This window comes from Lethenteron reissneri, chromosome 41, assembly GCF_015708825.2.
Source record: "Lethenteron reissneri isolate LAM-NWPU_2019-01 chromosome 41, ASM1570882v1, whole genome shotgun sequence".
Classification (NCBI taxonomy): domain Eukaryota; kingdom Metazoa; phylum Chordata; class Hyperoartia; order Petromyzontiformes; family Petromyzontidae; genus Lethenteron; species Lethenteron reissneri.
The window spans coordinates 13,012,807-13,023,715 of record NC_083819.1 but is presented as its reverse complement, the minus strand read 5'-3'; the positions used below and the strand labels follow the sequence as shown (position 1 = coordinate 13,023,715).

Below are 10,909 nucleotides of genomic sequence, written 5' to 3'. Positions count from 1 at the left end.
CGTTTCTCGTAACTTTACAAAGTGGCGACCGCTTTAAAATCAATAACACGCTAGCAGCAGCAGATGGTGGTGGTGGCGGTTACGCTCGTAGAGCCGGTAGCTTTATTCCTGCGACGTTTCCTTGGCATGCGCGCGCTATAATTCCGTTGAGCCGTCATGCGGCTGCGATGAGTTTAAAACAAAACTCTGTCTCTGCTCAGCTCGTCAGCCGCTGCAAGCGCACGGAAGCAACGCTGCCAAGAAGAGATGTACAGCGTCGAAGGTCATGCTTCCGTTTAACTGCAAAGGATTTGTGATTATTAAAGGGTTTTATTGGGTTAGATCGCGTCAATATAAATGTGTCGTGAACCCACCTACACCCAACACATCCAATTAGTAAGGTTTGTCACGTAAACAAAAGCTGCCAATTAGTTACTATGTCAGCACACCGGTGTATTGCAGAGTAAACCCACAACATTTACTAATTTAGTCCTTGGACGTTTTGCTGGTGATTACAACCAACTTCATCAGGCGATTTGCCAGAATTGGCATCACCGTGCACCTACAAGTGCGAAGATCCCAGTGGGGTCTTGTATTCATATAGATTATAATGGATTATTTTAATCTGAACATATGCACTACATATTACTGGTTGGATTAGTCACATAATTTATGATGACATGAATAGGCATGCAATTTAACAGTGTATTTCCTTGTAAAGGGTTTCAGTTTGGTGTTTTAACATCTTAACACCTACATTTAGATTTAAAGCTTTCGTGACTGCATGGATTCATATTCTTGGTTCTTTTGGTAACGTATTTCGTCGTGAGAATTGTATCTTATTATGTTTTGTTTTGATTATTTTATTATTTCTCTTCTACGTGACTTTACCGAAAGAACCGAGAATATCTTAACACCGGTTTTGTTGCCAGAAAAAAGGGGAAAACCTATTCTCATATTTTGGTACTGGCAAAGGAGGTCCGATGATGTAGATGCTCACCCCGAGCTCTCATTACTCTGAGTGAATTGTCTTTGGGCTGTACGCCTTTTGGCGTCCTCTGGTCTAACACCGTTTGAGACGAGGCTCAAAAGAAAGATGTCTCTGGTGTGGACCAATTAGTTTCAAAGACAATGCCCATATATTATCAGTGTCTTTTGTTTGCATTCTGACCACAAGTATTGTTGTTAATGCAGACATGATTCTTTGTAAAAGGTTTCAGTTTGGTGTTTTAACATCTTAACACCTGTTTTGTTATTCTCAGTGTAATTCTTGCGCTATTATTCCATATTACTTGATAATACACTTCCATGCAGCACTAACGACACATTTATATTGACTCGATGAATAATATTGGTCACGAAAACTTACGTGTGAAGTCACTCGAATTCTGCGGAAGACGACGCTTTTTTTTAGCGAGGCGTGAACGTTTAACATTTGTGTTTTACGGACCTGCCAGAGCAACTTGAAATCGAGCGTCGTTTGCTAAAATGGACCCCACTTTATGGGACACAAATTGTGCAGCCTTGCGATGGTTTTTTTTTCCATGAGAGGCACAGTTGACAACCGCAACTTCTTTCCACTTCTTCGTGAGTGTCGGCCTGATTCGCGGGCTATGGGCCTTTGTTTTTGCTCTAGGAATCGACGTAAAATTCCTCCACTTGTTTGAAGTTACTCCACCGAGTCGTGGTTCACTCTCGAGCACGCTGCCCAGTGCCAGCTTGGTGAAGGGAGCACCCATTGTGTCGCTTGGCCGCTCTGGGTGCCGTCGTGCAGTCTTGCTACCCAGGTCTGCAAAGCACTCGGGCCTCTGTGTCGCTATGGTTACTTGGTCCTCGGTGTCGCTATGGTTACGGCCGTTACTTAGGCGTCTGTGCCGCCATGGTTACGGCTGTTACTCGGGCCTCTGTCGCTATGGTTACTTGGGCCTCGGTGTCGCTATGGTTATGGCTGTTACTCAGGCGTTTGTGCCGCCATGGTTACGGCTGTTACTCGGGCCTCTGTCGCTATGGTTACTTGGGCCTCTGTCACTATGGTTATGGCTGTTACTCGGGCCTCTGTCGCTATGGTTACTTGGACCTTTTGTCACTATGGTTACTTGGGCCTCTGTCGCTATGGTTATGGCTGTTACTCGGGCCTCTGTCGCTATGGTTACTTGGGCCTCTGTCGCTATGGTTATGGCTGTTACTCGGGCCTCTGTTGTTATGGTTACTTGGGCCTCTGTCGCTATGGTTATGGCTGTTACTCAGGCCTCTGTGCCGCTATGGTGGAAATGTGACTGTGGAAGCGACAGTGCGAGGCCTATTCCTCCTGCAGGCCAGGCTCACTGCCCGTTTCCCTCTGCGGGGAACATCGCGATACATTATCGAACTAGGAACTGTTCATGACCGGTGCCCGGTATTCACGTGTTTGGTGCTGTGAGACGTGCCCTGTATTCTGTACCGCCGTGTGCGACGCACCGGCTCTTATCACCGCTCTTGGGAAGCGAGCGCTCGCGGGCTACCCGCGCAGGTCGCGTGAATCCCGCAGCATGTTTCCAAGTCGGCTGCCTTGTCCGAGATAAGAAGAGGGCAAAAATGGCATTCCCGGGAGAAAGGAATCGCGGACAAGTAAATGTCCTTAAGCTGTTGGGCGGCGCGTGTTTGTGCACACGAGAGAGCGAGCGTGTGATCGAGAATGTAATGGAAAGGCGCAAATGATGAGTGAAGGAAGAGAAGGAAGCCGCTGGCCTCGCACTCGCTCTGGAGAGGCTGGCACGTGTGGACCGCTCCCCTTCCAGTCCCGTAGCACCGGTTCACTTGCCCTGCAGCTGGGATACTCGACCTTGCGTTTACTCCGAGAGCACTTCTTGGGTCTTCTTCTAATCATGTTTGTGTTCACCCACTAAAGTCTCGCCGAGTCTCAAGATGCCATTTCGTGAGGGTCCTGCCAAGTGGTTTTTCTTTTCTCAGCAGGGGGCAATGATTGCTACGTGTACTCCCAATTGAGTCATGTTGCAGATACGTTATTTCGTGTCGGGGTGTTTGGCCAACAGCAGGTACGACGTGTGTGTATTTAGCGAGAGGAGGAAAGCTACGCAGAACAGGTGGAGAACATACAAACTCCACGTGGATAGGCACCCGCGTTAGGGACAGAACCCAGGGCCTTGCTGCTGCGAGGCGCGAGTGTTGCCGCTGTGCCACCCTGCTGGTTATAATTGCCGATTGAAAAAAATGCTTTTGAATTTGATATGGAAATAGTTTACATTTTTTTCAAAATTTATTGTAGATCTGCTTGCCTTAATTTTTCTCTTGCATCACCTGTTTTAATTACATCCGTCTGAGGGATACATTCCTGCTGGGTATGATTAAGAGTGTCTTTGTAGTCCCGTCTCAACAGTGAATGCAGTGCAGGCCGCCTGTGCGTGGCTGACAGTGCCGCAAACACACGTTGTAGGTCGCCGGAAACACAACGTTACAAATGAGAAACAAGCCCTCGGAGACATTTGGAAAGAGATCAAACGATGGGGACTCTCAAAAGGGGCGGGTGACATTCTTTTTATGGGCTTTGGCATGCAAATGGCACAAATGGGTTGTCACAAGTGTCAGATTTGGCAGGTATTTGCTTTTGTAAGTTGTGTTTGTCAACGTCGCGATTGCGTTCCCGTTCGTGGCCCACCTGGTGTCCAGAAGGGTGATGGATGTGTTTTGACGGTTTAGAGCGGAGCGCTGCCCGCTTGTCATGCGGACCGCTTGTCACGCGGACACACACGTGTGCAGCGGGGTACAGCCGCGGCCGCTCCTCCCGTTTCTCTGCTCGGCGCTGAAGCGTTTTCGTAGGGGAGGGTTCGTCGCCAATTAACGATGACCCGAGACTGTCGCCGGCGACGTGAGCATCCAAACTCGTGGGTTGGGGTTTATTGATCGTTGGGTTGTGGGCGCCCTAGCCACGTATAAACAGAGATGGTCCCTCGTTACAATCGTCTGGCGGTTCACCAGCAATGTCGAAATCGGTCCAAAGTTTGCACGTGTGGAACCAATGCTGCCAAAATTGTGCACTCCCAGAAGGCTGCATTTGCTGATGAGATGTATAAAAAAAATACCGTACTTTTTTACGTGGAGGGACAGATACGGGGAAGAGACGTATGTCTTAGCGTGACTGTTGTTCGGGTATGGGAGCTGTGTACACAGAGACGACATCACATTCGTCAGCATTCACCTCGTCGGGTCACATAGCTGCAGAGTCCACCGCAGGCATTGTCAGCGTCTGACACGTGTTGAGGTGATGGGGTGGCGGTGGCGGCGGTGGCAGTGGAGTGATTTCAACCCGTGCTCGTATTCAACTTGCATTGCGGTCGGTTAAATTGTATTAACCCCCCCTCCCCACATCTGGCCTGCGCACCTTATTGGCTCACAGGTAATGACATCACATTTATCCCCTCTAACACCGAAACAGGGAGGATTTATCCACAATTCTGGCTGTCACCTGATGAAGCTGGTTGTAGTTACTGGCAAAGCATCACAGTACTCGAATTGTAAATGTTGTTGATTTACTCTCCAACACACCGGTGTGCTGAACTAGTACTGCCACGTTTTGTTTACTTGACAAACCTTACTAGTCGGCTGTGTCGGGTGGTGGCGGGTTTAACGACACATTTACATGTTTGCGCGATCTAACCCAAAAAACATTATGGATTACATTCTATGGTTTACAAAACACAAAGATGGGCAGGGCGACGTGCATTTAACAACTGCAGAGCAGCATTCCCTTAGCTCCCATTTGTGTCGCTACGCTAGGTTTGACTGCAGGAGTTTGATGCCACAGATCCTTAATGGGGAAATGCTGAAATCCGTGGTAAATGTCACGTAAATAAATTCATCCCAAGTCGAAATCTCAATAATCTTAGCTGCTGGTGTCGATGCAAAGGCTTCTATGACATATTTGTAATTTATATGTCCAATACCCAGTGCTGTATCTGTGCTGTGATGGTATTTTCCTATGATAATGCTTTATGCATGTTCATGGTGATGTTATGGATATACTTTCACCCCGTCTGGGTAATGTGGAATTTCTACCACTGGCTGAGGACTTGTCAACGGAGGATGAGCACCGCCTCGATGCTCGTTCAAGTTGCGGGCGATCGATTTGGCTGTGGGCTGACCCCCACTGCGTTTCCGCTGTGGCTTCGCAACGCTACGCGGAGTGCCGACTGCCACAATACCCCGGGGTCCCCATTGGCCGCATTTATTTGGCTCGGTGTGTTCGCTTCCGATGCGGAGCACAATATACGCATGTCATGGAAATACCCGTTCCATGGGCATTTAATATGCATCGGCTTGTTTCTGTCCCAATTTCGATGTAATCTGCCACGGAGCGGTGTAGATTCTCACGTCTGTGCTGATACTGAGCGCAAAGGCTGCCTGCTTGCTTTTCCGGTGCTTGATCATTTCCACCGTTTGCTCCCCTGGAAGCGTCGCTGGAGTGCAGCGCACGAGTGGCAGGGCGGCGTGCTCCCGTTTCTCCAAACCCGAGCCTCCTTTTTCAGCGGTGGGTAATGAGCGTCGCGTAGTCCTTCACGCGCTGCTGTTCGTCGCCTCTGCGTTCCACGTGGGTGTTTAAGCGCGGCGTTGGCAGTTTTATCATATTTAGAGAAGTAATTGACTGAGATGAAGATTAACAGCCACATTTGAGTCTCTTGTTTTGCCATTCTATCGGCTTTAGAATGGCAGCGGGATATTGGGCCGTGTCGTGTAATTGTGCTCGCGTCCGCTGCTCATTCAAACTTTTTTTATGTTAAACAGCAGCCCAATTCCACAGGAGGGGTCTCTCTCGCGGCGTGTGCGAAACCCAGCCTCGATAATAATAATGGCCGATCCATAAAAAATTGCGGAGAGGGGGGGTGGGTCTTTTTTATTTTTCGGCAAGTGATCCACCGTGGCGCGGGGGATATTTCCGCCCCTAATAAGCGGGGGGCAGGCCAAGCTCGTTTGTCTTCATTAGCGGCTTTTATTGGCCGCTTGTTTACCTGCACGCCGCTCTCTCATTAGCCGCAGCCTGGCGTGGCCGCCTCGGCCGGCACAGCGCGGTGAACCCCGATAGCCCCCCCAGATGGTTGGCTGCTCGGCATCGTTTAGGGAGGCTCCTACGCTCGGCTGTCTCTCGGGCGGCAGCAGCAGCAGGCGCTGGCAAAACCCTCCTCCCCCGCCACCTGTAGGCAGCGGAAAAGGTTGTTTATGCTCTGACTTGGGCTTTCTTTTTGCGAATTCAAGGAGAGGCGCTCTTCGTTTTGTGTTTTGCATCGTGAAAAGTCGTTGACCATGTTTAAGGAATTTGTCAAAGTAGCCGAACGCAGAGGAGTTTTTAAATAATGTTGGGCACGACAAGTAGCCGTGTTTTAATTTCTTTGGTTATGTCGGGTGGCGAGGGGATCTTACAACACACATTTGGCCAGACCATTGCGCGGCAAAGTGAACTCTGAACCGAGTGATTGGACATTGTGTCCTGTTTTGCATCAAGTGGCATCCGGCCAGCTGGCTCGGGCGTAAGACGAGTGGCTTGCAAGCGGAATGTTGCGAGTTCAATTCCTGGTTTGGGCTCGACTCGGCTATCGTCCTCACGAGGTCGGTTGAATTTAGTTCCATTTTGTGGAGAAGTCACCCGTGGTTGTTCTATGGATAGGCTCGGTCTGTCACAGGAATGTGGAATTTGCACCACTCGTTCCAGGCGGTAAACAGTGAGATGAGCACCACCTCGATGCTGATATGAGCGGGAAATGTCTCTGACTTTTTTGTAACGAGAGTGTGCTTGACGAGAAAATTTTTCGGAGGGTACCAAGACCCCCCGCCCCCCCCCCCCCCCTTGTTCAAAGACGGTCCTGCTTAGGATGGTTGGCCAATTCCTCGTGCTGCATACACATCTGTACAACACTCGAAACGCCGCACAGATGGATCAGCACCATGCTCGCACAGGGGACCACCTTGTAACCAGTGATGTGGGTGTCTCCTGTGCGCAATGATCTCTGCGTGGGCCAATAGCTCTGCTTCCAGAGGCCTCGACTGCCGACACGCTGCTGTATGCCTCCTAAGTGGACTGTCGCTCCTTCTTTAGGGAACGTGAATGTCACTCTATAAACTATTACAACTATTTAAATTTGACCAGGTTAAGGCCCACTGAGCTATGTAGCTCTTTTTCAGAAGCGACCTGGCCACAAGTCATAGCACAACAAAGTGGCTTACCCTGTGGAAATTTATAGCAGCCAAATACTCTAAACGCTTGTTTCCAAATGTGAAGGGAAAACCGGAGTATCCGAAGAAGAATCCAGGCGACCATGGGGAGAGAGACGCAAACTCCAAATATACACGTGTCAGGGTCAGGTTCGAACCCACGACCTTCTGTATAGCAGGCGAGGTAGTTAACATCTCGCCACTGTGGCACACACCCATGTTTCACATACATTGTAAATATTAAATAATAACAGGCAGCTCGTGTAGAATGAAAAAATATTATGATTATTACGCTTGTTAACCCAGGATAGCCACTCCGGTTTTCAAGACTCTTTTTCAGGAGAGTCCTGTAAACTTTTCGCAGTCGTCGTCAATGTTGCTGCTGCTGTTGCTGTGTGATCCCAGCCGAGTAACTTGCATGTCATTTTTGAGCATTGCGATGTTTGGTCAATGCCAGTTTACATTGCGTGGTTTTTGCTATGGGAGGAAAGCGTAGAACCAGGAGGAAATCCCATGCAGGACCCGGGCAGAACATTCAAACTCCATACAGAAAGGCACCTGTAGTCGGGAATTGAACCCAGGCCTTTCTTGCTGTGAGGCACGAGTGTTACCCGTCGCGCCACCCACCCCGCCGCCCACCCCACCATCCTGTACAAACCGGAAGAGGAGTTAATTTGACATTTCGAGCTGCACAAAACAACGCTGGAAGAGAAGTCGTATTTCTAAAAACGGTTCTCTCGCAGCAAGGCGACGTTGTGCGGCAGGCCTTCATCGCAACTCGGCCTCGTGCGTGCCCACGGGGACCGTCTTCACACAGCAGCAAAAATACGGCAGTAAAAATTTCACAAGTTACATAACGCTCCTATTACAAATGTAATAAAAATTAATGGCACATTTTACATCTTCATTAATACGCGTACCGTACTACCTTGGGTGGAGGTGTCGTGATTATCTGAGTTCAGCTGCGTGTTTACATTGCGTCAAGCTAGAGCTCTCGCTTAGCTTCCTAACGCAGCAACACAAATGCCGCCTGCCAGACGACAAGCCTCCTTCCCGTCTCTGTCCCTCCACGCACAAATGAAGTTAGATTTTTTTTACTTTTCACCGTCTGCTACAGGCCTTCTGGGAGTGCATAATTTCCAGAGCATTGGGTTTTTTTTTAACACAAGCAAACTCTGGACCAGTTTTTCACATTCAGTATCTCATGAGCAGTCAGCCTTGATTGAACCAATGCCAGTGCACTGCCAGATGTTTATAGGCATTGACCCTCTGGTAAATATGGAACGGGTCCAGAGTTTGGTTGTGTTAGATAAATGTTTCTGAAATTACGAACTCGCAGAAGGCCACGTGGCTGATGGGATCTTTAAAAGGAAACCTGTACTTTTTTTGCGTGGAGGGGGGATGGGGTTATGAGGTGGGGAGAGGAGGAGGGGGGGCAGAAGAGCGCAGTGGAGGAGTTTGCAGCGATGGCAGAGCAGCTGCTGCTGAGGAGGAAGAGGGTTGGAGGAGGAGAAGGAGGAGGGAGCAGGAGGGGGGATGAGGAGGGAAATGAGGATGGGGGAAGACGAGGGAGGAGAAGGAGCAGAGGAGGAGGATTGTCTGCGGATTTATTTTGTTACACAGCGCGAGCGAATGATTGTTCCGAGCTCGAGAGGAATCGTCGGGGCCGCGGCGTCTCCCAGCGGGATGTGAGCACGGAGGGTGTGGCCAGGTCAGAGCACGAATTACAGCGGCTCGCAGCCACGGGCTCGCGGTCACCTCCGTCTGGAGTCAATTGCGACGATCGCTCTCACAGAATAGAATTGGATCGAAATTGCGCATAGGATCAGACATCGTCAGATCGGGCGCGGATGATGCCCTCATGACGGATATGAATCCTGTTCAATCAGATAATCTCTTGACAGACTTTAAATATGTTCGCATGTCAAAGTTTTATTATGAAGAATATATTTTGCTAGAATAATAACCTCTATGTTTAGTGAGTGGACATTTCTATTACTCAAATGAACTGGGAAATGCCCCATAGCAAAAACTAATTCATGATTGCAATTTGAGGAATATACTCTGCCTCTTGCACTCGTATCAAGACACCCTTGAGCCCAAGATTTCTACCTAACTATTATCGTTTAGACCTTCCTGCTATCATATAGAGCTTTCTGTAATCAGAGAGACATTCCTGTCATCATAGACCATCCTGTCATCATAGACACCTTCCTACCAGCATCACCTCCGCCAGGGGCGCCCCGGTGGTGAAGGCCGACAGCGCCAACCAGAGTGGTCCCCACGTTGCCCCGCGTTGGGGAAGGAGGCCTCGTGTAGCGGTCCGGCCGTTGACCCGGCAGCTCCCGCGAGAACGCGTGTCGCTCCTTGTTATCCGCCCCCGAGTCTCGAGTGTTCTTCCTCTACCTAAATTACTAAAAACTACGTTTTATTTTTAACCCAGGTAAGGCCCACTGAGCTGTGTAGATGTATTTTCAGAAGCGACCTGGCCACGAATGATAGCCCAACGAGCAGTGGCTTATCACGTGGAGATGTATAGCAGTCAAATATTCTTAAACACACGTTGAGAAATGTGGAGGCGAAAACCGGAGGACCCAGAGAAAAATCCACGCGACCACGGGAAGAACATGCAAACTCCAAATATACAGCGTGCATCATGGTGAGGATCGAACTCACGACCTCTGGTTTACTCGGCGATATAGTTAACACATCGCCACCGCAGCACTCCTGTGCCATTCCAGGGACGACAGCCGATTGAACACGGCGCAATGTTAACTGCTGACTGTTTCTGTAAAGCATCTTCGCTCCTTTCCATACGTGCATTAGTCATGTGGCTAAGTGTCCGTTCCCCCGCTATGCTGTGTATTCATTGAACATCCTGCGAGACGCCCTCGTCGCTAGCGCCCATTACCCCGCTAATGCCCATACACCCCGTTAATGCCCATACACCCCGTTGTGCACCCTGCCTTGAGATGCACTTTGTTGTTGATGTTATATTTTAGAACAAGATTGAAAGCAAAAATCTTTGTCCACTAGCCTTTTGCCCGTTCTCGGATGGAAGCTGTAATATTGTGTGATTGTACATTTTTTTAGGAATTGTTGCACGTAAATACATTTTTCTTAACTAAAAAAAAATGAAATTAAGGACTTGGGAAGATTTCTCGGTATACGATATTTTGAACACTTCACTGCATTTCACTGTAGCACTGTATTAATGATTCTTGCACAAAACTACGTCATAAAACACGTCACTTCATGTCACTGTAGCACTGCATTTAACTGACCTTCATTTAGTTAAAAATCACTGCTCTGATACTTTATTTTCTTCTGCTTTCACTCGCTGGGGTTGAAATGAATTTGAATTCGATACAATGTCTGGAAAATCACGGAGAAATTTATATATTATAATTTAAAAGCAAAAATTTGACTTCCCTTTTGTTTCAAGTGCTGAAGAAATACATAGAGACCGCAAAAGCACTTTGTTGCTGCGTAGAATTATTTACTTGATCATAAAAAAACATCAAATTTAAAGCGAATTTGCGTAAAAAATGTTTGTCCGCTCGACCTGGGGGAGTTGGCCACGTAATGCTATGTGTTGTGACACCCTCCGCCACCCGACGTAGCCAAACAAATTTGTGTTGTCACGCAGTGTTCGAGCGTTTAACGAGCCACTCCTTAGCGATTCAGACACCTCTTCAAGAAGCAGGGTTAGGTGACGCGGTTGTTCTGG

The 10,909-nt window shown here is 48.6% G+C and overlaps 1 protein-coding gene across 1 annotated transcript in view; it reads left to right on the top strand.

Annotated features, from left to right (window-relative positions):
* Window positions 1-201: 201 nt before the first annotated feature.
* The window catches only part of LOC133352724 (alpha-(1,6)-fucosyltransferase-like), a 108,353-nt gene continuing 97,645 nt past the window's right edge, over window positions 202-10,909 (top strand). The window contains exon 1 of the mRNA XM_061568550.1: window positions 202-262. The gene's annotated coding sequence lies outside the window, so the exon portion shown is untranslated. The remainder of the gene's footprint in view (window positions 263-10,909) is intronic.